The sequence below is a fragment of the Pelodiscus sinensis genome, chromosome 18 (assembly GCF_049634645.1).
Source record: "Pelodiscus sinensis isolate JC-2024 chromosome 18, ASM4963464v1, whole genome shotgun sequence".
In the NCBI taxonomy this organism is placed as follows: domain Eukaryota; kingdom Metazoa; phylum Chordata; order Testudines; family Trionychidae; genus Pelodiscus; species Pelodiscus sinensis.
Genome location: NC_134728.1, coordinates 15,546,104 through 15,573,305, shown reverse-complemented (window position 1 = coordinate 15,573,305; position 27,202 = coordinate 15,546,104). Strand labels below are relative to the sequence as shown.

Here is a 27,202-nt window from a genome sequence, read left to right as displayed (position 1 = left end):
AGCAATTTTTATAATGCTTATTTCGGTTTCCATTTTAAAGCATGGTAAAATAATGAAACTTTATCTTCCTGTCTGGCCACAGCTCAGTCCCATGCTATTTGGTCTCTCCTCCAAATAACTGAAATTCCTCATCACTTTACTAGTAAACAGTGGGGCCTAGAAATGGTTGCTCAGGATGAAGTACAGAAATCCAATCACACTCTTCCAGATAATGCAGGGGATAAGAGAGAGCTGTGAATGCCACAAAGTCCATGGTTATTTATTATTTCCATTTATATTTCATAACTTCCTTTTGACCAAACTCTGCTTTTGCTATTCAGGGCACGAGGGTTAGTTTTTATATTTGTGTGTGTGTGTTTATTTGATTTTTAGTCCTGTATTCCTCTACTAAAGATAGAAACAAACTTTCTGTACTGAATAACTTCCTACAGGAATAGCAAGGGTCACATATGCGGAACAATCTGCAGGGATCACACACAACTAGTTGATCTGACTCAGAAATGCAGTAGCCTGACATCTTTTCACCCTTCCACAGCTGATTAAAACAAATCTCTGAGTAGGTCATTCTAGTGAGCCAGGGTAGTGGGAGTATTTACTGTGTAGCTTTGTCTGCCTGGGAATTATTTAACACAAATTGGTCTCATTTCATAGGTGATGAAATAATTTGACTTAAACCTCCCTTGATTTTACAGCTATCACTGTACAAATAGGATTGTTTCAAGAACAGTCTCAGTTTGAGAGGGTAGTTTGCTGGATAATGAATTATTTGATTTGTGGCAAGCTCAGAGGCTGTAAAAATTCTTCCAGATTGCCAACCTCAAGTGCTATAGAAGTTTTAAAGACAACAGAGATTATGTAGTGAATCACTGGAAGATGATATTATTTGAATGGCTTGCAAGCTTAACAGAAAGGGGAAATTCTTGGTGAACTTAAGCACAAAAAGGGAGCTTATAAAAAGTGGAAACTTGGACAGATGACTAGGGAGGGGTATAAATGTACAGCTCGAGAATGCGGGGGAGCTATCAGGAAGGCGAAAGCGCAATTGGAATTGCAACTCACAAAGGATGTGAAGGATAACAAGAAAGGTTTCTACAGGCATGTTAGCAAGAAGAAGGTGATCAGAGAGGGTGTGGGGCCCCTACTGGATGAGGGTGGTAACCGAGTGACAGATGATGTGGGGAAAGCTGAAGTACTCAATGCTTTCTTTGCCTCTGTCTTCACAGACAAGGTCAGCTCCCAGACTAATGCGCTGAGTGACACAATATGGGACGAAGGTGGACAGCCCTTGGTGGGGAAAGAACAGGTTAGGAACTATTTAGAAAATCTAAACATACATAAATCCATGGGTCCAGACTTAATACATCCGAGGGTACTGAGGGAGTTGGCAGATGTCATTGAGGAGCCTTTGGCCATTATCTTTGAAAAGTCGTGGAGATCGGGAGAGATCCTGGATGATTGGAAAAAGGCAAATGTAGTGCTCATCTTTAAGAAAGGGAAGAAGGACGATCCAGGGAACTATAGGCTAGTCAAAGAGGTGAGTGCTAACAGAGTGAGTGCTAACAGAGAGTTTTGAGAGGGAGTTCTCCAGGTGAAGGAGAAGCAGATACAGGACTCTTGAGGGAAGTGTGTTTTGTTATTGGGGCTTTCTTACTGTGTGCTGAGCTTGTATTTGTTTGGTGTGTGGTGGTGGTTTTTTTTGTTTGTTTGTTTGTTTTTCCCAGATGACTGGAAAAAGGCAAATGTAGTGCCGATCTTCATAAAAGGGAAGAAGGATGATCCAGGGAACTATAGGCCGGTCAGTCTTACCTCAGTCTCTGGAAAAATCATGGAAGGGACCCTCAAGGAATCCATTTTGAGGCACTTGAAAGAGGGGAAGGTGATCAAGAATAGTCAACATGGATTCATGAAGGGCAAGTCGTGCCTGACCAATCTGATTAGCTTCTATGATGAGGTAACTGGCTCTGTGGACATGGGGAAGTCAGTGGATGTGATATACCTTGACTTTAGCAAGGCTTTTGATACAGTCTCCCATAATATTCTTGCCAGCAAGTTAAGGGATGTGGATTGGATAAATGGATGGTAAAATGGATAGAAAGCTGTCTGGAAGGTCAATCCTAGCGGGTAGTGATCAACAGCTCGATGTCAGGATGACACTCAGTTTCTAGCAGTGTGCCCCAAGGTTTGGCTCTGGGACCAGTTTTGTTCAACATCTTTATTAATGACCTAAATGAGGGGATGGATTGCACCCTCAGCAAGTTTGCAGATGACACTAAGCTACGGGGAGAGATAGATACTCTGGAGGGCAGGGATAGAGTCAAGAGTGATTTAGACAAATTAGAGGATTGGGCCACAAGAGATCTGATGAGGTTCAACAAGGACAAGTGTAGAGTCCTGCACGTGGGACAGAAGAATCCCAAGCACTGTTACAGGCTGGGGACAGAATGGCTAAGTAGCAGTTTGTAGAAAAGGACCTGGGGATTACAGTGGATGAGAAACTGGACATGAGTCAACAGTGTGCCCTTGTAGCCAGAAGGTTAATGGCATATTAGGTTGCATTAAGAAGAGCATTGCCAGTCGATCCAGAGATATGATTATTCCTCTTTACTCAGCTCTGGTGAGGCCACATCTGGAGTATTGTGTCCAGTTCTGGACCCCCAATTACAGGAAGGAAGTAGATGCATTGGGGAGGGTCCAGCGAAGGGCAACCAAAATGATTAGGGGGCTAGAGCATATGACCTATGAGGAGAGGCTGAGGGAGTTGGGTCTATTTAGTCTGCAGAAGAGAAGAGTGAGGGGGGATTTGATAGCAGCCTTCAACTTCCTGAAGGGAGGTTCCAAAGAGGCTGGAGAAAGGCTGTTCACAGTAGTGATGGATGGCAGAACAAGGAACAATGGTCTCAAGTTGCGGTGGGAGAGGTCCAGGTTGGATATTAGGAAAAACTATTTCAGTAGGAGGGTGGTGAAGCTCTAGAATGGGTTACCTAGGAAAATAGTAGAGACTCCATCCCTAGAGGTGTTTAAGTCTTGGCTTAACAAAGCCCTGGCTAGGTTGATTTAATTGGGATTGGTCCTGCTTTGGGAAGGGGGCTGGACTTGATGGCCTTCTAAGGTCTCTTCCAGCTCTATGATTCTGTTAAAGGGAAAAGGCAAAGTGGCTTTAAAAAAAGAAAGAAAAAACTGCCAATGCAGGTGCATTAATGGAGACAGAATATAAAGATAACTTAAAAAACAACACAAATTAATTCTCTGAGAATAATCAAAGCAACTAACTTTTCTTAGTAGCTTAAAGGTAATAATATATTTAATATCATACTTTTGTACAAAGCTAACATAGACGATTCTGCAGAATGCTAAACACAAATATAGTTTAAATACTGTAGCAATCCTAAGATGAAAATGATCTTGTATGGAAGCATTTCATTCTTTATTGCTTACTATTACATGAGTCAGAATTTAGATACAATCTCATCTGGAATTTTCTGCCTTTCTGAAAACTAGTTGAGTTTGCCTTTTGGAAAATCAGAGGGAATAATCACATAATAGAAGGGCTTGATGGGACCTCAAGAGGTCATCTAAATCATCTGCCCATGCTGGGGCAAGATTAAGTATACCTAGACTATAACTGCCAGGTGTTTGCCTAACTTGTTCTTAAAAACTTCCATGGACAGGGATTCCTCAACCTCCCTATCAGCTATCATAATTCTATCATTAAGCTCATTTCTACTAATTTTATGAGTGATGGATCAGTCACTGAATTAGAGTCAATTGATGAAATCCCATTGAAATCTCCCATTAATTTCAGAAGGGCTAAGATACTATTTTATGAAATAACTAGATGATTTACCCAGTGTTGCTCAGGTCCTTAACCCAAATACATTTTGTTTTCTTTCATTTAAATCATTGCTCTGGGGTAGGGTGGGGGGTCAGAAGTTCAGTATACAGGCTGCCCTGGGAAGAGAGGACAACCCTATCATCTCTCACCACAGCAGATTGGAGTCAGGTAAGAAGCACCACTGTAGCTGCAGTGTTCACAGCAAGGGGAGGGATGCATGTTCCCTGGCTAGGGAACAAACAAACACACAGATAAACTTTCTGAAATAAATAGTAGATAGCTGTCCTTTTCTCCACCTATGCCCCTTGCTGGCCAAATGAAATTATAGTGATCTTAGTCCCCATCTCTGGCTTCTTGCTGCCCACCTGTGGTGATTTTAAAGTATAACAGTCTCTCTTACCATACTCTTCCCTTTCTGTTTTATGAGAAACAATCCGATTTAACACATGTCCCATTTTCTTGGTACAGCCAATACTTGACCCTGCTTTAAGTTATGATTAAAGAAAGCTTCATACCAAATTTGGTGGTCCTAGCTCTTACCGTTTAGGAGTTCTTGAACAAATGGACTCACAGATGGATGAACAGGCACACAGACAGACAAAGTTTATAAAATATATAATAGACAACTCTTTTGAAACACCTTTTACTTCTCCCTCTGCTGCTCATTCCCATCCTACATACACACAAAATCACTCTATTGTGTGTAAAAGTAATAATAACAACTTCAGGAAAGAGATTACAAAGAGAAAACATGTCCACATTTGTAAAGAACAGATAAAGTGAGATGAGATTAGATATTGTCTAATTCATTTCATTCTAATAGCTTTGCATAATCTATGCTCTGCATTGGTACCGTACATTTTTTAATGTGTATTGTTGCTTTTTAGAAATTTAATAACACCTTTGCAGTAGCCCATAAAATACACTGCAGCAGGAAGATCTTTAAGTAAAAAATCTTATCCCTGATTTTGACTCTATTGAGTGACAAACTTGTCAGAAAAGCTAGGTTAAGAGAACTCCTATCGTGAGTTTCCTCCCTTAACTAATTGATCAATTGTGTGGGCATTGTGGTTTATTAGGGGAGTGATTGATAATCTCTAGACAGAGATTACTGACTTCTGTAAATGTATTCAATTTGTGTGCTCCAGGGATTTCATTGAAAGGAGTTCAGTATAATACCAGTGGAGATCTACATGTCCAACTCATTTTCCACAGTCAATTCCAGGAGAAATATTGTGCATAATGAAATGCAAGCAAACAGTTATAAATCTGAGGGCAAAAAGCAACAACATTACATTGTTTCAATTGGGATGGAAATGTTCACCATAAATGTTCTTGGAAATAATGCATTGATTCATTGCTGCAATGTATTGGTCCACACAATTAAATTTGTGCATTGCACAGACATGAAATATACCACGTATTTACAGGATTACATAGCTATTTGTCAAACAAGAGAAAAGAAAAGGTCCAATTTCAAAGCAGACCCACAAAATCTCTAGGATTTGTTCATTCATAAAATCACTCAGAAAACTGTCATGCTTCTGTAATTCTCAGTAAAGGCAGTCTAGCTGAACAAATTTGACTAATCCAGAGTCTGGCCATGTACAGAAAAATGCTTCAAGACATTCATTTTTATAAAGCCTTTCTATCATGACCACAATGACTAGCAATCCTAGGGGGAAAGAGTCATACCCTAAATAAAACTGCATGACCAGGGAAGAGAGAACAGAAGAAAGTATGAAATCCCAACTCCACTTAAATCAATGGGAGTTTTGCTATTGACTTCAGTAGGTCCAGGATCCCATCCACAATGCCTAGCTAGAGCTGAGAAGGTCAGCAGCTTAGATATTATGGTACTGGGCATGAACACAGAAACCCTAGATAGATTAAAACAGTGTTTACCAGTAGGGTCAGATCTTACTTCACTTGCTTACCCCATTGACCTCAACAGAATTACTCACATATGTAAGGGGGAACCAGAACTATCTCTGGTACACATTCAAAGTATCACCAGGAAAGAGGAAAGTGAAGATTGGCACGTTTTAAAGGGAAAAAACACAGAAATGTGGCATGACTTGTCCAAGATCAGCTAGAAGACCAGTGGCAGAACCAAGAAAGGAAACCAGTTCTCCTGTCGTCCAGTCAAAGGCTACTTGATTTTGGTGAATAGTTCCACTGAAGTCTATCCTTGTGGGAGTGAAGGTAACAGTACTTAACCACAGCATGGGGCGGGGGAAGGTATATGTTCATACAACTGAACCAATGCTTCTGAGCAGTTTAATCATAGGAATGAGATGTTCCCAAATTAATTACAAGAAATATATTACTGCATCTCTAATACCTTTTATCTTAGAATTTAAAGGTGTTCACAGTTCCCTCAGAGGAAGAGACAATGGTCACTATCATAATTGTTTCTCGCAGTGGGACGGAGAGATTACAATTATGGATCTGCCCACCCCCACCCAAATACCTAATATTTCTCCAAATGCAATACACCATCCGTATTGCATATTGGAGAAAGCAATGATATTGCATCTATCTTGATGAATGCTCACTTCTTAATGCCCACTTTTTTAGGTAATAGTTCCCCCATTATTTTACTGATGGAACAACTGAGGCACAGAGCCATTAAATGATTTCAAGTATCAGAGGGGTAGCCGTGTTAGTCTGAATCTGCAAAAGCGACGAGGAGTCCTGTGGCACCTTATAGACTAACTGAAGTGTTGGAGCATAAGCTTTCGTGGGCAAAGACCCACTTCGTCAGATGCATGTAGTGGAAATTTCCAGAGGCAGGAATAAATATGCAGGCCAGGATCAGGCTGGAGATGACGAGGTGGAACCAATTAAGGAGGATGAGGCCCACTTCTAGCAGCTGATCTGGAGGTGTCATCCTCCTTGATTGGATCCACCTCGTCATCTCCAGCCTGATCCTGGCCTGCATATTTATTCCTGCCTCTGGAAATTTCCACTACATGCATCTGACGAAGTGGGTCTTTGCCCACGAAAGCTTATGCTCCTACACTTCAGTTAGTCTATAAGGTGCCACAGGACTCCTCGTCGATTAAATGACTTGTGCAAGGACACACTGCAATCTGCTGTAACTGTTCTGACCCCTTGTCTCCTGCTATAACTAGTAAGTGACAAGTAGCAAACAAAGGAAATATTTCTAAAAGAACCATTCAATAACTTATCTTACATAGGAGGGTGAATAATGATGGCTCTTAGACCACTGCCTTGAAATCACAATGCTCACTTTCTTGCAGGCTGATTCTATGACAAGAGGCTTTGATCACCTAGTCCTAAGGAAATCCCTTGGGGGGAGGAGGGATTGCCTTGAGAATCCCCTTGCAGAGCCCTCCCTAATGTCTGTGTTGGTGTGAGGCTGGGATCCTGTGAGCAGGATTCAGCCAGCGTTTCCTGTAAGCTGTGCACTTTGGCAGATACCCAAGAGCGATACAAATACTGCCCAGCTGATTAGCAGCACTCCCACAGCTAGCAGCAGCTGGCAGCATCTGTTTTCTACTGGTGGTGCACACGTGCACATGTCTCAGTGTACATAACAAAATTTATTCTGCACATGAATGGAAAAAATTAGCAGGAACATTGTTCACTACCCCTCAGAATAAACTGCATTGCCTACCCATAAACCTGATGCATTCTGGTCTCCAGCAGCAGTCTATCCCCTGTTCCCTAGCAAAATAGCGCAATTAGAATTATGCTAACAAGGATTTCTCCTGTATCCCAAAGTGGCAGCTCCATGGGAGAGAGAACATATCTTCTGCTTAAACCTTTAGGATCCAGGAGGTGTGTAAAATGTGTTTTCCCACTATTGACTCCTTCCACTCAGTTGACCTGAATCCACAGGGAAATCTCATTGCTGTGGATGTGCTGAGCCCCAGTTATGCAGGTGGCAGGAGAGGTGTACATCTACATCCCCTCTGAGGGTATGTCTACACTACAGCACTAATTCGAACTAACTTAATTCGAATTAGTTAATTCAAACTAAGCTAATTCCAACTAGTGCCATTAGCCCGGCTGCACTTTCCGCAGGCTGCCATCCAGGGGGATCAATCGGGGGGCTGTCAGTATCCAGGAGACCCTGCAGGAGAGCTTCCACCCTGAGGAGCCCGCAGAGCCACCCCATTCGTGCCCCATTCCTCCCTCACCTCCTTCCACTTACCCCTCTCTAGCCCCTCTTACTGATGTAAAAAATAAAGGGCATGTGTGTTCAAAAACAGAAACTCTCTTTATTTAACAAAACTGCGGGTGGGTGGGGGGATTAACCTCTGGAGAGACTGGGAAAAGGAGGTGGGAGAGCGGAAGAGAGAGGGTGGGAGAGGGGAGGGGGAAACCTGGGAGGAGGGAGCTGGAAGTGGGAAGCCAGGGGAAGAAGGAGAAGGGGAAGTATAAAACTATGGTATGCCCACATCTTCAATACTGTGTACAGATGTGATCTCCTCATCCCCGAAAAGATATTTTGGCCTTGGAAAGGGTTCCGAAATGGGCAACTAAAATGATCAGGGGTTTGGAACAGGTCCCATGTGAGGAAAGGCTAAAGTGACTGGGACTTTTCAGTTTGGAAAAGAAGAGACTGAGGGGGGATATGATAGAGGTATATAAAATCATGAGTGGTGTGGAGAGGGTGCATAGAGAAAAGTTCTTCATTAGTTCCCATAATAGAAGGACTAGAGGACACCAAATGAAATGAATGGGTAGCAGGCTTCAAACTAATAAGCGAAAGTTCTTCTTCACAAAGCAAATAGTCAACCTGTGGAACTCCTTTCCACAGGAGGCTGTGAAAGCTAGAACTATAACAGAGTTTAAAGAGAAGTTAGATGAAATCATGGAGGTTAGGTCCATGGAGTGCTATTAGCCAAGGGGTAGGAACGGTGTCCCTGGCCTCTGTTTGTGGAAGGCTGGAGATGGATGGCACGAGACAAATGGCTTGGTTGTTGTTTTCGGTCCATCCCCTCCAGGGTAGCTGGTGTTGGCCACTGTCGGAAGACAGGCTACTGGGCTAGATGGACCTTTGGTCTGACCCAGTACGGCCATTCTTATGTTCTTATGTTCTAAGCTCAGGGTCGGGGGGGGCTCACTGGACCACCTTGATTTTCATGCAAACCTGCTCCTGAGTTTGCATGTGGCCTTTGGTGGCCAGGCTGGCTGCTATCCTGCCCTAGACGGCCACTTTACTGTGCCTAGTGCGGAGGTCGTGGACGTTGGAGGCCTCCCCCAAACCTGGATGAGGTCCACGATCTCCGCACTAGACCAGGTGGGCGCCTGCCTCTTGCGGGCCATGGGCAGGCTCCTGGGAGCCACCAGCTTGGTCCCAGGAAGAGGCGGAGGGCTGAGTGGCAGCAGGTGGCTGGCTCGTGCTGTGCCAGGTGCAGGGTCTGCTGGCTGGGTGCTGGCAGGCTTGTACCTGGCACGGGCACCGTAGCCAGAACGTGCCCCTTTAAGGGCTCCGGGGCTGGGTGGGGGGCAGAATAGTTTCCCTGGTTGTGCCCAGAGTGGCCACCAGGTCAAGCTGGGGAGGGCTAGCCTCCCACTTGTTCGAATTAAGTGGCTACATAGCCCTTAATTCGAACTAGGCATTAGTCCTCATAGAATGAGGTTTACCTAGTTCGAATTAAGCGCTCCAGCTGTTAGTTCGAATTCACTTTGTAGTGTAGACATACCCTCAGTGAGGTTCATGTGGGAGGTGAGTCAGGGCTGAGTCAGGATGATCTCTTTAAAATTTATTAAAGTTCTTATGCACTTGATATTTGATTGCTGCTGTCAGTCAACCTGTGCTGTATCTGATAAATAAACTTATCACTTTCCTCCCCCATTAAGCACAATCCCATAGAGTGCACTTCGTGCTAAATAATTGAATAGTATTGATCTTAAAATTGAGTTACTAGATGAAGAGCATTTCCGGTAAATTTTCAAAATAAAAATCTCTGTGTTCCTGACTATGACTATTGCACGAACCCACTGATAGGTTCAATAGTCTGAGCTTGGCAGAGTTTAAAAGTCATCCAAGAAAACAAGTGTGTGTGTCTGTTATACAATTGCAAGTACATTTTAGCTGTTCTTATTTGAAGCCACACATTCACTTTCACCTTCCTCTCCTGTCTACTCCAGTGATGTATGCATTATTGTAACCATAAAGACTTGCCTTAACCATGAAAATTCAAGTTCAGTTATGGTTCATATTTTATGAAAATGTGTTTTCCATTGACTTCCAGAGAAACAGCCAATTCAGATCTTAAAAGCTTGATGCTGGCAGCATTCATTTCTGTGTGTTCTTACAGACATATCAGATAGTCTACTTATATTACACTTTTACTTTCTCCAAATATCATACATTCAGTAATAGATTTCTTCTAATATGTGTGATGGCAGCATAGAATAGATCAAGCACAGGATGACGTGGATTTCTTTGGCTAATTGGAGAAGTTGAATATTTAAGTTAATTCCTTCTGCCTATAGTGTAGTAAAGTTATCTGAATGCTGGTGACATCACAGAAGATGGAACTTTTCAGAAGCTTCTAGAAATGGTCATGTTGAATGGTATCAAACACTGTAGAGTAGTAAATGAAACACATAGTCTGTGGGTGATGAAATATGGGTGCTAGAGGAAATATGTTGTGGATTTGTGATTTCTAAGATCTCTTTGTTCATGATGAACTCTTTCCAACAATGCTCAGAATCTTGTAGGTCCTTATTTCCGAAGGCATCCAATTTTCTGTCTTACATTTTGTAGTTCTCCAGTTCTTCTGAGATTATGTAGCCTGGTTCCATTTCTATAGCCAGTGAATGCATTATAAGGCTGCGTGGTTAGCCTTGTACTCTAGCCACCCTTTCTAGTTTAGGGTTGGAATTGACAGCCACATCATGGTGCAGCAGTCGGCATTGCCAAATTATCCTACTAAGAACCAGGGCTGAATCCCCAGAAATGCTGAGCACCTTGACCCTGAACCTTCTCTCTTCTCATCCCAAAGCATCTTTACAGACATGGGGAGCAGCACAGAGTTGACATTCATTGCAGTCTATGGTTTGTTCCTCCATTGAGCCCAGCGTGGTCATGTCTCTGCATGCTATGTCCTACCACGTAGTCAGTGGTCAACTTTTATGTCTAGCTCACCATCGTTTTACCTGAATGGTTTTCTTGGATTTGCACCAAGATGCTGAGCACTTACAAGACTGAAGTTTAAGTCATCTGTATTTTTATTGTAAACTAGCATGGCTACGCCTCCTCACAGTTTGGTTTGTTCTAGACTTTTCTGAGCAAAAGAAAATGAGGGGGTGGTTCTTAGGGGACCCCAACCATCAAGTAGAGCTGTAAATAGACTGGGCTGTGGCCTATAACCAGGTAGAGTGGTAGCAATCTATTCACCCTTCCTTTAAACAGGGCTTAGGTAGGGATGAGCGCCAAACCTAGCCTATGGGTGTCAGGAAGGGGTGCCTGAGGAGTGCAGGGACTTAGCCTAAGGAGGAGGAGTACTGCCACACCAGGGATGGGTGACAAGGGGGACATGGGCCTGCCCAACTCCACTAGCCCAGGTCCCAAATAGCAGAGGAGTGGTCTGCCATTGGGTCAGCCAGGATTTGCTTGAAATATGCTGACTTTGTCTCAGGCCCACTCTTAAGCAGACTATTGTCTGGTTTCCCTGGGCCACTTCTTATTTTTCCCCTCAGTGTACCTGTAGCCAGGAGTTGTCCTCAGCCTTCATGGGATATACAGCTAAGGGTAGTGGTAGCAGCTCCTCCTTTGGTAGTTGCAGGTCCTCTCTGGAGGCTCATGCAGGCCCTCAGGACAGCCGCAGTTTTTGACATTCTGCTCCAGCAATAGGAAGATGCGTCTATCTCCCTCAACAGCTCCCTCCAAACTGAACTTCTGGGAAGGGCTTTTTAAATTTACCCTTCTTGTCCACCTCTCTGCTTCTGGCATGTGCAGCATGGACCTCCAGGCCTCAACCACCAGGTGGCTTGCAGCTTTCTCTCCACTTCCACCTCTGAGAGAGGACATGCCTCTTCTCTCTGCATTTCCTCTGCAGAGGACCTCCAAAGGTGGTATCACTTCCTCTGCAAATGATAGTGTTTGAATGGAGATAAATTCACAAGAATAAACTCACAAAACACAGCAAAGGAAAGGCTCGAAACAAAAAGACTCCAAATGAAATAAATTACTTTACAAAAAATGATTCTGCTTCCTTAGAAATTATGCAGTGAAAAATAAAAATTATCTCAATGTTTAGATCTAGAGACATAATAGTGGGGAAAAACATTGCATTCAAATGTTACAGTAGTAACCCTGATTGCACCTTCTTCAAGGTTACAGACAAAGTGAAATTACTACACTATAAAGCTGTCACAAGGGTGCAGCTTTTCTAACTGTTTCGAAGTATCTGCTGCTAAGCTTGAAAAGACAGCCTCATTGCTAGCTTGGGAAAGCATTACAAAAGATTATTAGGAGGCAAACCTTATAAAAAGCGCCTCTCAATTCATTTTGATTTAGAAATGTTTTACAGATTGAAATCTATTAAATGTGAAAATAAAATTTTCCCACATCAATCATCGTCAATAGAAAGAGGCACAAACCTGGGGAAATAACCTGTAATGAAATCAGCTTCTTACAGACTTTTGAGGTCTGTATTCCAGAGCAATTTAGCTTTTATGCTTTCATAGTTTCCTATTTGACTTTTATTGTCAAATGGTTTAGCTATTGATTAAGAAAGAAAGAGTCTGGCTGTACTTTTAAACCATTGCTGTTACTGTTAATCTTAGTGTAACTTACAAATATAGGCACTCAATAGAGGATTTTAGCACCATCTGGGAAATGCACATCACCAGGGATGATCCTGGAACAGGTTTTATATTAATTTAAGACTGGATTTATGCATCTTCAGAAGGTACATAAGCACATGTCTAGAGCATGTGAGTAGTCCCATCAGTTTAGTTAGATGGGTTTAGGTACCTTGCTGAATTAAGGCCCTAAACTAGGTACCTAATTATGGTAATTGCATGTACACATTGGTCTATTAATCATACATATATAATTGTGTCAATGCTACTTATCTGAAGTCCCATTATCTCCATGCAGAAGGAAAAGATGGGCACAGAAATGTGTGAATTATGTAGAACTCACACTCATTTGAGTAACAAAAAGATTCAGCACTATAAGCAATAGTGTGCAGGCCGGTCTTACATAGGCCAGCTTAACATGGCTTCTAGCTGGTTGGGAAAAGAGATTCACAGTTGTATAATATGCAACTCCACAGAATGGTGATGGTATAACATCTAATAAGCCCTTGTTTTCTATTGCCTAGTGTGCCCTGCATCCATGCTAAGGCAAGTCTTTGGAGGTAAACACTTGGTTGTGCACAAGTTGAAGCTGCTGGTGGCTGATTCCAGACATTTATTATGTGCAACATCTGAAAGACTTGACATGAAATAGGAACTTTCCCCCTTTCTGTAAGACCAACACTCTCCTGCTTTGAGCGCAAGCTCATGCACTTCTGTACTCTCCTCTCTAAACACAAAGGATTTATAAAGAAATGAGGGTAATCTTCACATTTCCTCAATCAGAAGCACCTCAGCACAAAGGAGGGAATCATGCCACTAACTTTTTCTGTGGTTTGTCGTGGCACAGGATTTGGCTATAAGATGAAGAACAGGGTTTGCTTTAAGGCAACTGTTTGTAACTCTGCTTTTTTCTCACCTTATTTATTTCTGTTAAGTCCTCTGTTTGTTCTTTAGTCTCGGGTCACAGTTTCTAATCATAGCATTTACAGATTTAAAATATCACTGGCACTAACTACTATTGTTTAAATAAATAGTGAAAGGAGTGATCAAGGAAATGATGGACTAATAGCTCTGTCTGAATCAATGCTCAGTGTGGACAGTCTCCCACAATCCCCCTTATGCACCGTTGTTCTGATCTGCACAGCCCACTAATAGTTCATTTCAGGGAGTCTCTTGACCACATATTGTCAAATCAAGCCAAAGCATGTTGAGTTTTTGTGATGTGGTCAACCCTGAATGTCCCAGACTCAATTTCCCTCCCAGACCTTAAACCATTTCTGAATCCAACTCTCCCATGTGGCAGTTCAGTGCATTAACTAATTGAACCACATCCATCTCTTTGTGCCGAATTCCTTAATTTGATTTCTCAGAGGAAGGGCAAAAGTATTTTTTTTATTAGCTAGGGTTTTGAACTAGCCTATTTCTTTTACCATGTCTGCTTAACCAAGAGGAAATTTATGATCTGAGCCCCTCTGTTATTTCAATTATTCAGTTAGAAAAAAGAAAGCGAAACTAAAGATAAGAGAGTTGAAAGTCAGAGGTGTGGAGCAAATAAATTGATGGTGACAGAGAGTGAGAAGGGAAAGAAATGTCTATTATGAAATGGAATTTTGGATCCATATGATTTCTATTTATTGGCAGCAGTTTTTCTGTAGACCTTCTTTGCATGCATATCTACTTCTCTCTAGAGGTCTCGCTAAGGGACATAGTGGGGCAGATTATCAGTGTGCACACTGGCTTGTGATTTATGAATCAAATAACAGTGCCTGCAGTCTAGAAATGAAATATACCACAATGAGCACACACCTCCCTTTAACCCTGAAGCAGCAGTTTCTTTATACCCATGAAGGTGTAATTATATATGATTATATTTATCTACATTAAAAAGGAAGGGGATATAATAGCCTCTCCAATTATTCTGCTGATGAGCTGGCACAAGTCTTTTATGTAGTACAGGATAGCTGAAAATCCAGGCTTTCAGCTAATAATATTAATTCTCTGACACAAAATGTACAATAGTGCCCTTATTTCTGAAGGAAATGATAAAAGTTCATTAGTAGCAGCATGTAGTACTCCCCTAAGAGCCTGCATTTCTTTGAAGCTGAAGAACTAGTATTCAAAGTATGCTGAGGGGCAAGATTCAGGGGAAAGTGGTTGATGATCTTTGTGGGAGGTCCAAGGTGTGACGACTCCTCCATGAGCATGGTATTGGAAGGAAAATTTTCAGTGCTGTTTCTAGGAATGGTAACAACTAAGATTGCATTATCAACTGATTGCTGAACTGCTGATCTCAGAACAACAGCAGATTCAGAGGTATGCAATTCTCTCTGAATGCTCTGTGATGCAAGTTCTCCACAGGTCAAGATGCCTCCAAGAAAGCTCATGATAGCAACTACATTTTTTGTTAGACTCTAACGTGCTGCAGGACCATTCATTGTTTTTAAAGTTTTTTCAGAATGAAAGAGAAGTGAACAACACTCCTCGGAAATAAGTGTATATAAAACAGCATGACATGACTAAAACACCACAGGAAACAGAATGATTAATTTGCAATGAACAATTTATTCAGCAGATGTAGCACTTTTTTCCTGCTTGCTAATTGTGCATAGAGAAATCCACTTTTGAGAGTCGATTCACTATTCAAATTGTTCCGTTAATATTTCAGGTGTTCCATTGGTTCCAGAGGGTTTCCGATCATGGTTTCAAATTTAAATACATGCTCAAGCATTTGGTGAATCAAGGTTAGTGAGAATATAAATAATAATAGGTTTTTATTCCTTTCTTTTTAAAACAATCTGTTGTTAGTGAATTTTGTTAGATTAAAAATACCCACCAAATCTTCATTTTCCTTTCAACTGTAGGCTAGGTTACATGATGGAGTGAATGTGGAACATTATTAAGGATCTCCTTCAGATGAAATTACAATATACTGGCTGTCTTTGCACTGAAATGTATGACATGCTTCAAAATTTTATATTAATATGTGTGTGTGTGGTTTTTATATATATATATATGGAGACGGAGAGAGAGAGAGAAAGAGAGAGAGAGAGAGAACTAAGCTTGTCTGGTTTTAGCCCGAGGAATGCATCTCTATTATCTCCTCAAAAACAATAACTAGAATCTTGGCTTATATACATTGGCTTAGCTTGATTTACTCCAGTTGAGAATATGGCCCTATAGCAGTATAGTTTGGTTTTGTTCCTATAGCCCTCTCTATCTTTGTATCAGTATTTTCAATAAAGTATTAAATATACATTATGTCTAACGAGGATAAATCTAACAAACGTCAGACACCAGAGTATTCCCTTGCAGGATGTATTTGCCTTAAGTCAAATAATGCCTGATGTTGACATCAGTTAAATACTGTAGCATCAGGGGTATCAAAAAGAATAAGTAGAGATGAAGTTGTCTAAAACAGAGGTTCCTTTTCTTCCTGAGTCTCCCCACCACAAGATGATGATAAAGCTCCACACCCCATCTGTGCCATAACAACTGTTTCTCTGTATATAAAAGCCAGGGACAGCATTAGAGGCAAACCGGGGAATTTCCTAGGGCCTCATGCCACAGCAAGCCCATGAAGTTAAGTTGCTCAAGCTTGGTCTTTATCCCCAGATGACAGGGCTCAGAGCCCCAGGCTGAATGAGTCTCCCTGAATGAGGGACTTGCCTAGCAAGGAGACTGGGACTGAGATGAGAAGCCTCATGAATAGACTGGGAGTGGGCAGGCCAGGAGAATGAGACAGGTGAGGTGGGGATGTGACAGGCTGAAGGCAATGAGACAAGACTAAGTTTGGGAGGGAATAAGCAGGAGAGTCAAATCCAGGATCCCTGAGACTCTTTCCTGTGCTGTCAGCAAATATCTGTGAAACCCACAAGTGAAGTACTTTAAAGACTAACAAGATGGTTTATTAGGTGATGAGCTTTTGTGGGCCAGACCCACTTCCTCAGATCAAATAGTGGAAGAAAATTGACATGACCATATATACCAAAGGATACAATCAATCAAAAAAAATGGACACATATGAAAAGGACAAATCAAATTTCAGAACAGAATGGGGATAAGGGAATGATAATTATCACCTCTAATATCATTAGCTCACAGACATTTCCCCCCACACACATCCCCCTTCTGTTCTGAAATTTGATTTGTCCTTTTCATATGTGTTCATTTTTTTGATCGTATCCTTTGGTATATATGGTCATGCCAATTTTCTTCCGCTATTTGATCTGAGGAAGTGGGTCTGGCCCACGAAAGCTCATCAGCTAATAAACCATCTTGTTAGTCTTTAAAGTGCTACATAGTCCTGTTTTTTGTTTCAGCTACACCAGACTAACATGGCTACATTTCTATCACTATTCCACAAGTGAAGTGTGTGTCTCATCCCCCTATAATGCTGCTCTGCATAGCGAATGACAATTTACTAAGGTTGTATCCAGAGTGACTGTTGCTCTGTCAGTCCCAGAATATTAGTGAGGCAGGGTGGATGAGGTAAGCTTTTTTATTGGACCCACGTCTGCGAGTGACATGCTTTGGTGCCACACAGAGCTCTTCTTCAGATCTAGGAAGGGTGCTTGAAATGTCAGAGGAAAATGCCAGGTGGGGAAGGATTGTTTAGCATAAGTAGCTACTTTAAATGATTCCATACAATATGTGATAACTAAATTGTGCTAAACAATTTGTTTCACTTTACATTTTTATATGATGCTGGAAATATCTTTCCCAGACCCAAAGCTCTCTGTGTGGCTTGAAAGCTTCCTTCTTTCACCAACAAAAGTTGGATGGAGAAAAGATATTGCCTTGCTGACCTTATCTCACTAACTATTGTTATCCGTTACTCCATTTTTCATACCTTACTCCATTTTTCAACCTGTACATAGGTTGAAACTCTCTAGTCCAACACTCTCTGGTCTAGCAATAGTCATGATCCAGCATGATTTTAGTTAGCCAGATGCCCAGTTATCATGGGTGTGGCCAAGTTTTCCGCTGTCCCATAAAGTTTGTTTACAGCCACCAGTCCTGGCTCTCAGTGTTCTGTGCTGATATTTAGCTGTAGTTTACCCCAAGCATGTTTTTTATGCTTAATCTACTTATTTCCTTGTGCCAATATAGTAAAATTGTGTAACACTAATGCTTTGTTATGAAGAGAACTGATCGGTCTGGGCTAGGCGTAGGCTTATATAGTTTGTATCAGCACAGTCATACATTATTAAGTAGCATTGAAACCATTGGTCAATTTTTTCGCCTCTGTGAAATAAAAATAAAGAGATCCACTCACTACAACATTGACCTCCCATGGTTTGGCAAATTCTCTGGTTCAACACCAATCAGGTCCCAAGGTTGCCAGACTAGAGAGGTTCAACCTCTAGTGGATATAAATTTTCCAACTCTACTGATGGTCCATGTGGGTGTTAATCTGATGCCACTTGATTAAAATTATATTTCTTCAGTTTGTTTTTTTTAAACCGTAGGAAGTTACACCCAAAAATATGTTAACAGAACATTATTAAGGTTGCAAAGTCACACCCTCAAAAGTCAGGATGTCAGAATTAAGGTTGCTGGGATAACTCCAATTGTGCCCCCTTATGTATACTCATTCTGATAATCTTTAATTACATAATCCCATACGATTTTTCCAGTTTTCTATTTTAGCTTATATTTGCACTGTAATTGTTATTTTTCTGCCTAGAGTCACCCCTTGAAATAGGGAGCTTGTTGTGCTAGGTGCAGTAAGAACACATAGTAAAAACTGCCCTGACACCCTGAAGAGTGTACAGTCTTATCTTATTTTTCAGATGGAGAAAGTATACTCATCTTATTTTGCAGATGGAGAACTGAGGCACATGGAAATGAAATAACTTGCCCAGGCTCATTCAGGAAATCCAGGGCACATCCAGGAGTAAAACCCTAGATTTCTTGAGTAGAGTTGTGTGAATAATGGATTTTACAGTTAGCTGTCAATGTTAAACAATATTTTCTTTAAAAAAATCATTTTGGCTTGAATTAAATTTTTTTTTAGAAAATGGTGATTCAAAAAATTGAAAAAAATTATTTACAGTCAAAAGAAACATTTGTTTGACTCAAATGAAAGTTTTGTTTGATTTTAGATCATTTAAAAATATTTTTTACTTTTTAAAATTAAAATTAAGGAAAATTTTGCATGAACAATCCATTAAAAATCCAAACATTTTATTTTAAAAATGTGAAATCAAAACATTTCCAATTTCTGAAAATTCTTTAACCCTTTCTTTATTGAACAATTCAATGGTAATCACATACATTTGCAAAATATTTTGGAGATACCAAATCTGCAATTTTACTGAAAAAAGTTTCAGATTAAAACTTTAGCTCTGTTCGACTACTGAATTCAGCAACAAGACTTTCCCTTCTGTGTAAAATGTAAAATGTTTTTAAAAAACATTATAAATAATTGCAAGATGTCTAGAGATGGAATAAAGATTCATGGTTCTTTGTGGATACCACCAAATGTGGGAATGCATGGAAACCCCAACATTCATAATAGAAACCTTTATGATGGTGTGTTCCACCTTGTTTTGTGTTACCATTGCAAGTAAATACAGATGGAGATTAGTGCTTTTAAGAATGACTTTCAAACATAGCATCTGTCAGACACACTGAGAATTATAGTTAATCATTTTTTTGAGATATTCCAGGGCACTTCCCATTCCATCTCTTCTCAGTCTCTGTAGATATGACCTGATATAGAACTGAGTGCTCCTTTGGCTTTAGCTCCTTTACTTTGCATAAAACATGAACTCTGCAGCAAGGAGTTATAAGTTTAATCTTCTCTTTCTATTTCTAAAATAAGGTTACCTTCAAAAGTGTGACTTCTCTTCTCACTCTGAGCAACACTAGGCAGAGGGCATTTCACACACACACACCTCTACTGAGGCCTTTGTTGTGTTCATGTGCATTGAAAACACCTGTGGGAGAAGATTCCACTAGACTCTTAAATAGAGTGTTTGTGGTTAATCAGTTTTGTTCTCCAAGACATTGCAGGTGTCTTTGAGAAAGGGCAGAATTACAGGAACATAAAAGGCAGTGTGGCTTAGTTATAGGGCTTGAAATGCTGGGGAAACCTGGGTTCTCTCCCAGGATTAACCTATGGTGAGACATTGGGCAACTCACTTCATTTCTTCAAGCTATTTTCCTTCCAGTTCTTTGTGTGTCTTGACTATTACTAGATGTTAAGCTGATAGGAACAGTCCCTGACTCTGGATATGCATTAGTAGAGTTCCTAGGATAAGTGGGTCTCAGATCTCAGATGGATTTATCGTAATACAAACAATAACAGAAATGAAGCAATTTACACAAAAATATTACAAAGAAAGGCATCACACCCAAAGGCTTTGTTTTCCATACCTGAAGCTGAATAAGACTGCACAAAAAACAAAAGAAGTATATGGCTGGTCTAACAAAAATGTGGTTCTTAATTCCCATGGAAACAGAAGTTAAAGTATTTTGAAACTTTGCAGTAGCTAAACTTTTTCTTTGTTTTAGAAATCAATTCTACTTTTGCTTGTTTTATTTACTTTTTTCTATCAAACCCCATATTCCTCACTCTAAAACACTGTGCTCTTCACATCACTCAGAGATAGTCATGTGCCTTGGAAAATAATTTCCAATAAGCCGTTCCCTCTCCTGCCACATCTGATTTATTTTTTATGCTTTATTTCAGTGAGTTTTTTGGGCAGTGACCGTTTTACTACCTTTATGCTACTATTATTGAATTTCAATACTGCAGTGTATTTCACAACCACCAGAATGGTTCAAAGATGAAGTGGAAATAGTTCAAGGATTTTTCAATTATGTATTATGAGGATTAGAAGAGTCAGGGAAAAAGGAATAAAGGCTGTGAAGTTCCAGGTTTCTTTCCAAGCAAAACTTCTCGGGGGTGGGGGAGGGGAGGGAGAGAGGATTACACTTCAGCTTAAAGTGAAAATGGCAAAATGCAATATAGAGGTGAAAATCAGCTGTTAACTTTAAAAAATGACTTTGGGTTTTCCCAGATAGAGATTTTGGAACTGGATCACAAACCATAACACTGACAAGAAGGGAAGAAGGTGACTGTTTAGGGACTTGAGGATACAGTGCTGGGTCTTCTTAATGAGATCTCAATTTTGACGGTGGGACTTTGGAATATGGTGATATTTAAAAACTGTGTGTACTGCTCTAAGTGATAGCTTGTCTATGTTAACAGAGCGCCCCTCCTCCAATATGCTTATATACATTGTTTGAGCTTTTCTATCACACATCTCAGAATGAACTGCAACATCAGCGCAGATTCCTGATATACTGAGGCTCTCCTTGAAGCAATATTATATTGTATTAATCAAATATGAATGTTTATTTTATTTCTTTCAATTTACAAAACACAAAGCAGCCCCCCTTTCTGCGGTTGTATAGAGCACGTCTGTAGTGCATTAGCGTATTCCTTTAAAATAGAAATGTAAATAAATCAGAAGCCACAAAAACAATGTGTCATTTTTCCTTTGTTCTCTCTTACAGCAGGTTGTGTGAAGCTAAGTCCCAGCCATGCAAGTATGGAAGCACAAGTGTAATCTTAAATGTGTGAGCAGTCCCAAGGAAGACAATGGGAATATTCATTTTCTGAAAGGTAAGCCTGTGTTAATGGGCTTCACTGAGACATTAGTGCTTGTAGTAGGCAGGTGTCACTGGTGAGGAGTACTGACAGGTCTCCTGATCCTTCTGGGATGATAACCATTCAGCTGTGTGCACATGCTCTTCTATCTGTTGTGTTGGCTTGTGCAAATAGCCATCACAGCAGACTCCAAGAGAGCCCCCAAAGGCCACAAAATCAGATAAGGATTGAAGGAACCAGGCCCAGTTTGTAGTAAATGAAGCACAGCAATAGCTTCTCCAGATCAGAGCTCTACAGGAAGGCTAAGAATTTGTGCCCCTGACGATGAATGCAACTCAGTCAGTGACGTGGGATCCATCACTGCCCCCTAGGTCAGACAAAGACAACTCTTTGGGGTACACTTTTATACACAGGTACAAACAAGTTACGCATCACTCCTGACGTATCAGGTTGCCACCCTCTGATGTTACCTAAATCCACCCATTGCCTTGTAAATTTGGTTTGATCACTATCATGCTGTCAGTTTAGACCCTATCCTGAACCTGAGTCCATATGTTCCTGTTATCTGTTATCTGGGGGGTGTTGGTATCAAAATATTTCTTTCTGAGGTGTTCAGTGATGACCCCTCTGGAAAGTGTTTATGGCCTATGCCTAGTACCTTTTAGGTATGAGTGTTTCTGTAATATTAGCCCAGTTCTTGCCAAGTTCTATGAACAGGGCCTGCCTATTGCTCACAGCTTAATTCTGCTTTATATTAGCAAAGTCTTGACCATTGCTGTCTGGGCTTCATACCCTGCCAGTGTTTCAGGACGTCATCTTATTATAACTGACTGGCAGACTCTCAAACTACAGGCAGTCCCCGGGTTACGTACAAGATAGGGACTGTAGGTTTGTTCTTAAGTTGAATTTGTATGTAAGTCGGAACTGGTACATATTGTAGGGGAAACTCTAGCCAAACATTTCTCCAGAGCTCAGTTTTATTCTCCCACACCTCACTTCCCTCAGTCCTTTATTCTCAAGCTGAGGTGTCTGCTGAGAAAAGCCGCTCCGCGTCTCCCTGGTCTGCTGGGGGGGGGGGGGGGCGCTAGCTTCGCGTCTCCCTGGTCTGCTGGGGGGAAGCAGCTAGTGTGGGGTTGCCTCACCCCGTTTGTAAGTAGGGATCCGATGTAAGTCGGATCCATGTAACCCGGGGACTGCCTGTAAATAGACAACTGACAGTTGGGGTAAAACTCTCTCCCCTGCCATTTGAAGGCCTGAACATCCTTGCAGAGTCACGCTATACTGAGCCTCAATGGTCATTCTTTTGGGCTCATTCAGATCCAGGCCTGAAATTATCCAGCTGCTGAAATTACCAATGTAACAGCTAAGTGAGCTGGTGTATTTTATGTTTTGGAAACTCGCCCATTGTGAACTGAAATGAGGCCACCGAACTCCTTTCCTGTAGAACATCAAGAAGATGCCAGATAGTAGCAACTTTCCATCACATCTGAGCTCTCCAGACTCAGAAGAAAGACCTAATGTCTCTCAGTACTATATTATTGGTGCAAAAGGAACACAGCAACTGTTGCACTCTTTCCAAAGCAGCCAGCCTTCTCTCCTCTCCCACTTGATGTCAACTCTGCTGGCCAGTAGAAGGGCCACCTTCCTACCCATCTATGCACTACTTGGAGAAGTTAGCACAAATGGATCAGGGTACAAGGTCACTGACTGTAGCCCAGCTATGGACAGTGGTACAAGTGGGGAGTGGTACCCTTGGGTATGTCTACACTAGCCCCCTAGTTCAAACTAGGGTGGCTAATGTAGGCATTCAAACTTGCAAATGAATCCCGGGCTTCATATTTAAATCCCGGGCTTCGTTTGCAAGTTCGAATGCCTACATTAGCCACCCTAGTTCGAACTAGGGGGCTAGTGTAGACATACCCCTTGAGCCATTTGTCATCCTTGGAAGTCTCACACCATGCTTGGGCATAATCTTGCCCTCACCATATAGTACATCTTGCAGAACTATGACCCCAATTCAGAAAGCACTTATATCTGTGAATCCCTTTAAGGGAGCATTTAAGTTGCATTGGTTCCAACGGGACTACTCACTTGCTTACAGCTAAATACTTTGCTAAATAGCTGTATAAATTAGCAACATGGGAGCTTTACTTTTTTTTCTTTTCAAGATATGTCCCATCATATTGAGTTTCCGGGCAATGTTCACAGCCTGAATGCATGCAACATATTGATGTTTGTTTGCAACTGCACAAAGCAGATGTTTTAAAAAGTGGGTTTAATTATTTGTTTTAATTTTCAGAACAAGCAATAACTGGATTAAAAATAAAAGGCTGCACTCTTCCCTTACTTACACTAATGTAAGTCTGATGTATTTCCACTGTACAGTATGTCCAATTTGAAAAGACAATACAGGATTTGAATTCTTAAAACACAAAATACTTCTGTTGAATTCTCAGAGCTATGAGACTTATTATCTTTATGGTGTTAGCCAGTGTCTGGGATAATGAGTGGTCTGTGAGCCCTATCACACCCGAGTCTTTAACTGCCAAGACAAAGTCCCTTCGCAGCAGGCAGCCAAGGAGGCTGACGGGCACCCCAAGAGTCTGCCCCATGGAGGCAGCACAACTCAACGCTCAGCTCTTACTGTATTTACCCCTGACCGTGGCAAGATAGCCAAACTGGCTATGGTTCTTTTGATTGTGTTCGGTTCTGTTACAGCAACAGGAGGAGACAGGTTAAAGCTTAAACAGTTACTACTTTATTATTACAAGGCAAGCTTAGCTGTTAAATGCTACTGCTGTGTTACAGATAACACAGCCACTACAAAGACAAGACAGAAAAATACAATAAAAGTCACTTAAAGGTACCATGGAACCCTTTTGGTTCTCTGAGTTCTTATTGAAAGCGCACAAAAAAGACACCTGGCAGGTATATTCTCACCCCTGCGATCCTTACTCCGGCGAAGCCAGTGTTTCTCTCAATCCCAATGGGAAGCAGTCGGTACAAGACAAAGGCGTCCCTAAAGTCTCGGGGGTCCAGAACCACCTGACCAGAAGGTATGTGATTGGATCTCCAATTAGAGCGGGGCACAGGCCCCCACTTTATACCCCTGTGGTCATGTAGACGCTTCTCTTGTCATTAAAATCCAATTAACTCGGAACGTCTTTGTGACACCCATTCCCACAGGGGGTCCAAAGCTTAATTTGCACCTGTGAGGTGGAGGTAACTAAATCATTAGGGCCGGACATTCTTTTTCTGATGGGGCGGCAGATTCCTCTTCTGGGACAGTGTGTTGGCATATCAATTACTGGTACCAGCCAAGGGCAGCCTGAGGCCCCGATCGTCTGCTGGCCCGATTGCTGCTGTTGTCTGGTTCCTGTCTAGCATCCAGGGCCATAGTTATTCCAGCACCTCTGGAGGCCCTGGAGCCTTTGAAGACAGAGTTTCATAGGGAGGAGGTTGGGGGGCGGTATGTCTGGCTACATATGGTGACTAAATGATCATAAGACATTGGAATCAGCAGTTTGGAAGATAAAACCTACTGTATATAGTTTTTTTTCCAAGTGGTAAATACTGACATGATGGTAATTTATCCATCAGATAAAGACTGTCTTGGGTAAGTGGTAAAGGTCTCAAAGTAAAGAAGGATTTGACTGAAATAGGTGCCTTGCTCCCAATGGTATCGTTATGAAAATGAAACATATTTTAAGTCTCTTGGGCTGAATGGAAGCCAGGTGCCTTTAAGAAAGGGGGGGGGAGGGAATAGCAGGCATAGAGTTTTGTTGTTGTTTACATTAGAGTTCTTTTCACCAGTGAAATAAAGACTGATGGTGCTCATCAAAACACATTAACTCAGCACCAGCATTCTAGCAGGGCTGCTCACTGCTTGAGTGCAAACTGGCCTCCCATTGGAATGGGGATCATATAGTGATGTGACATCTTCTGGCTGCTACCATTCTCCAGCTCTTTATGTTCCAAAGCAGCATCAACTAGGCAAACTCCCAAGTTCTAAAGTCTGCATGCAGTATGAATAAATCCATGGAGAACACAGGGAGAGGGGATCAGGAGGGAAACTTTCCAAGAAGGAATGTCATAGGCAAACAAAAGACTGGATAAGGTTTTTATCAAACTTGTGACTGTGCTACTCACTTTGCTATTATGTTAATTATCATACAATCTTGGAACTATATAAACAGGTTGGAAATGGTATGGGATCAGGCTCTCTTAGGCTATGTCTACACTGTTACACGATTTCGGGATACTGGAGGTATTCTGAAATAGCTATTCTGCATCTTTTGAATGTGCCTGTTATTTTGAAATATAACAGGCTTGCTATTCTGACATCTGTATAATCCTCATTCCATGAGGAGTAAGAGATGTTTTGGAATAGTGATTTAGTTTGAAATAAATGCTGTGTAGACAGTGCCAAATTTCAAAATAAGCTGTTTCAAAATTGACTCATGCTACGCAATTTACATAATTCAAATTGTTTAGCGCATTTCGAGCTACGGGTGTAGTGTAGACGCATCATTAGTGGATTTTCTAATATTTAATTCCTGCTGTCAGCTAGATTGGTCTAATGATTCCACAAGTGTATTGGCAGCACTTTTTATCTCCAAGAACAACTGGAATACAGACATTAAAAAATGCACAAACTGGAAACATTGGAGAGGTAAATGAACCAAATATAACTCCAAAGTTATTTGATGGCTGGAGAGGAGGAAGAGGGTTTAATTGACTCCCTTCCCCCTATGAAAAATATATGAATGTTAATTCTTTCTTAGTTTCTTGACAGTGTTTATGCTAACAGCCATTTTAAAGAGAAAATACCAATTCACCCCCAACCTACAGTTTTAGCAGATTAATAAAAGCTGTTTTAAAGCTATCTGGGTACCATTCACTCCACAATAACTTCACGAACCACAACATCTTATTGCAGTCTAGATATTTAAATTATTTAGTATTATGCAGATTTATTTTCTCAAGTTTTAATATCAAGTTAGGGTTCCAAGATTTTTCCCTACGAAGAGAATTATACATGCTGACTACTTACAAATTAAGTTCTTTTATTACTGAATGTGATTTAATAAAATACTATTACTTTCCTAATTGAGTTTACCCTTGACTTGGCTGAATGTCTTCATTGTAATAAACTCAAGGATCTGGAACACCAACATTGAAGGACAAATCCTGCTCTTACTAATGAGGCAACAAAAGGGAATTGCTATCATGTCCAGTCCAGCCTTGATGAATTCAAACTCATGGAGAGATGCATAATGACCACATGCCAGAACACAATTTTATGGAGGCTCCTATTCATATCATTGCAAACTGGGTGCATTTGGGAGCGAGGAAATGTATCGTCCCATCAAGAGAGGCAACCCTGACCAAAACCATGAGGCTGTAGCTGCAACATAGCTCTTCTGCCTCAGTCCTGTAGTGGGAGCCATGGGAGGGAGAGCAAGGATCTTTAACCATTTATGCACCCTTCTAGATAGGTCCCATACTAGCATAGTTACTGGGCTCTGTGCTAGGATAAAGATGTGAGTGCATGCTGCCATGTCCTCCAAAATGATGATTTTAGAGCTGTGGTATATTTTTCAAAAATATGGCACATTCTTGGGAACAATTTTTTTAAAAAATGACATGCATAAAATTGCACACTCAAGAGCACATGCCAACTGGCTAATTGTGAACTGGCCTAATTAGTTATTTGTGTTCACCATCATGGAGTATATGTCTGTTGTTGTAAGTGCTCCTACAAGGTGTATATTGTACTGTGCGTGCATTATATGAAAATGTACTCCTGTGGCTATAATGTGTATATATTGCTTTCCAAGTCTGAACTAATCATCACAGAGACAAATTGGAATCACTTTAAGGAGTCTTTCAAAGTGGCCATAAAGTTAAATTAAATAGTTTAACTGTAGAGAGGCAATAAAGTTAGGTCTGACCCT

The 27,202-nt window shown here is 41.1% G+C and overlaps 1 long non-coding RNA gene across 1 annotated transcript in view; it reads left to right on the top strand.

Moving 5' to 3' along the window:
• LOC112546876 (uncharacterized) overlaps positions 1-24,650 on the top strand; it is a 28,446-nt gene extending 3,796 nt beyond the window's left edge. The window contains exons 2-4 of the long non-coding RNA XR_003090589.2: positions 15,291-15,366; positions 21,152-21,260; positions 23,545-24,650. This is a non-coding gene — a long non-coding RNA (uncharacterized LOC112546876). The remainder of the gene's footprint in view (positions 1-15,290; positions 15,367-21,151; positions 21,261-23,544) is intronic.
• Positions 24,651-27,202: the final 2,552 nt, after the last annotated feature.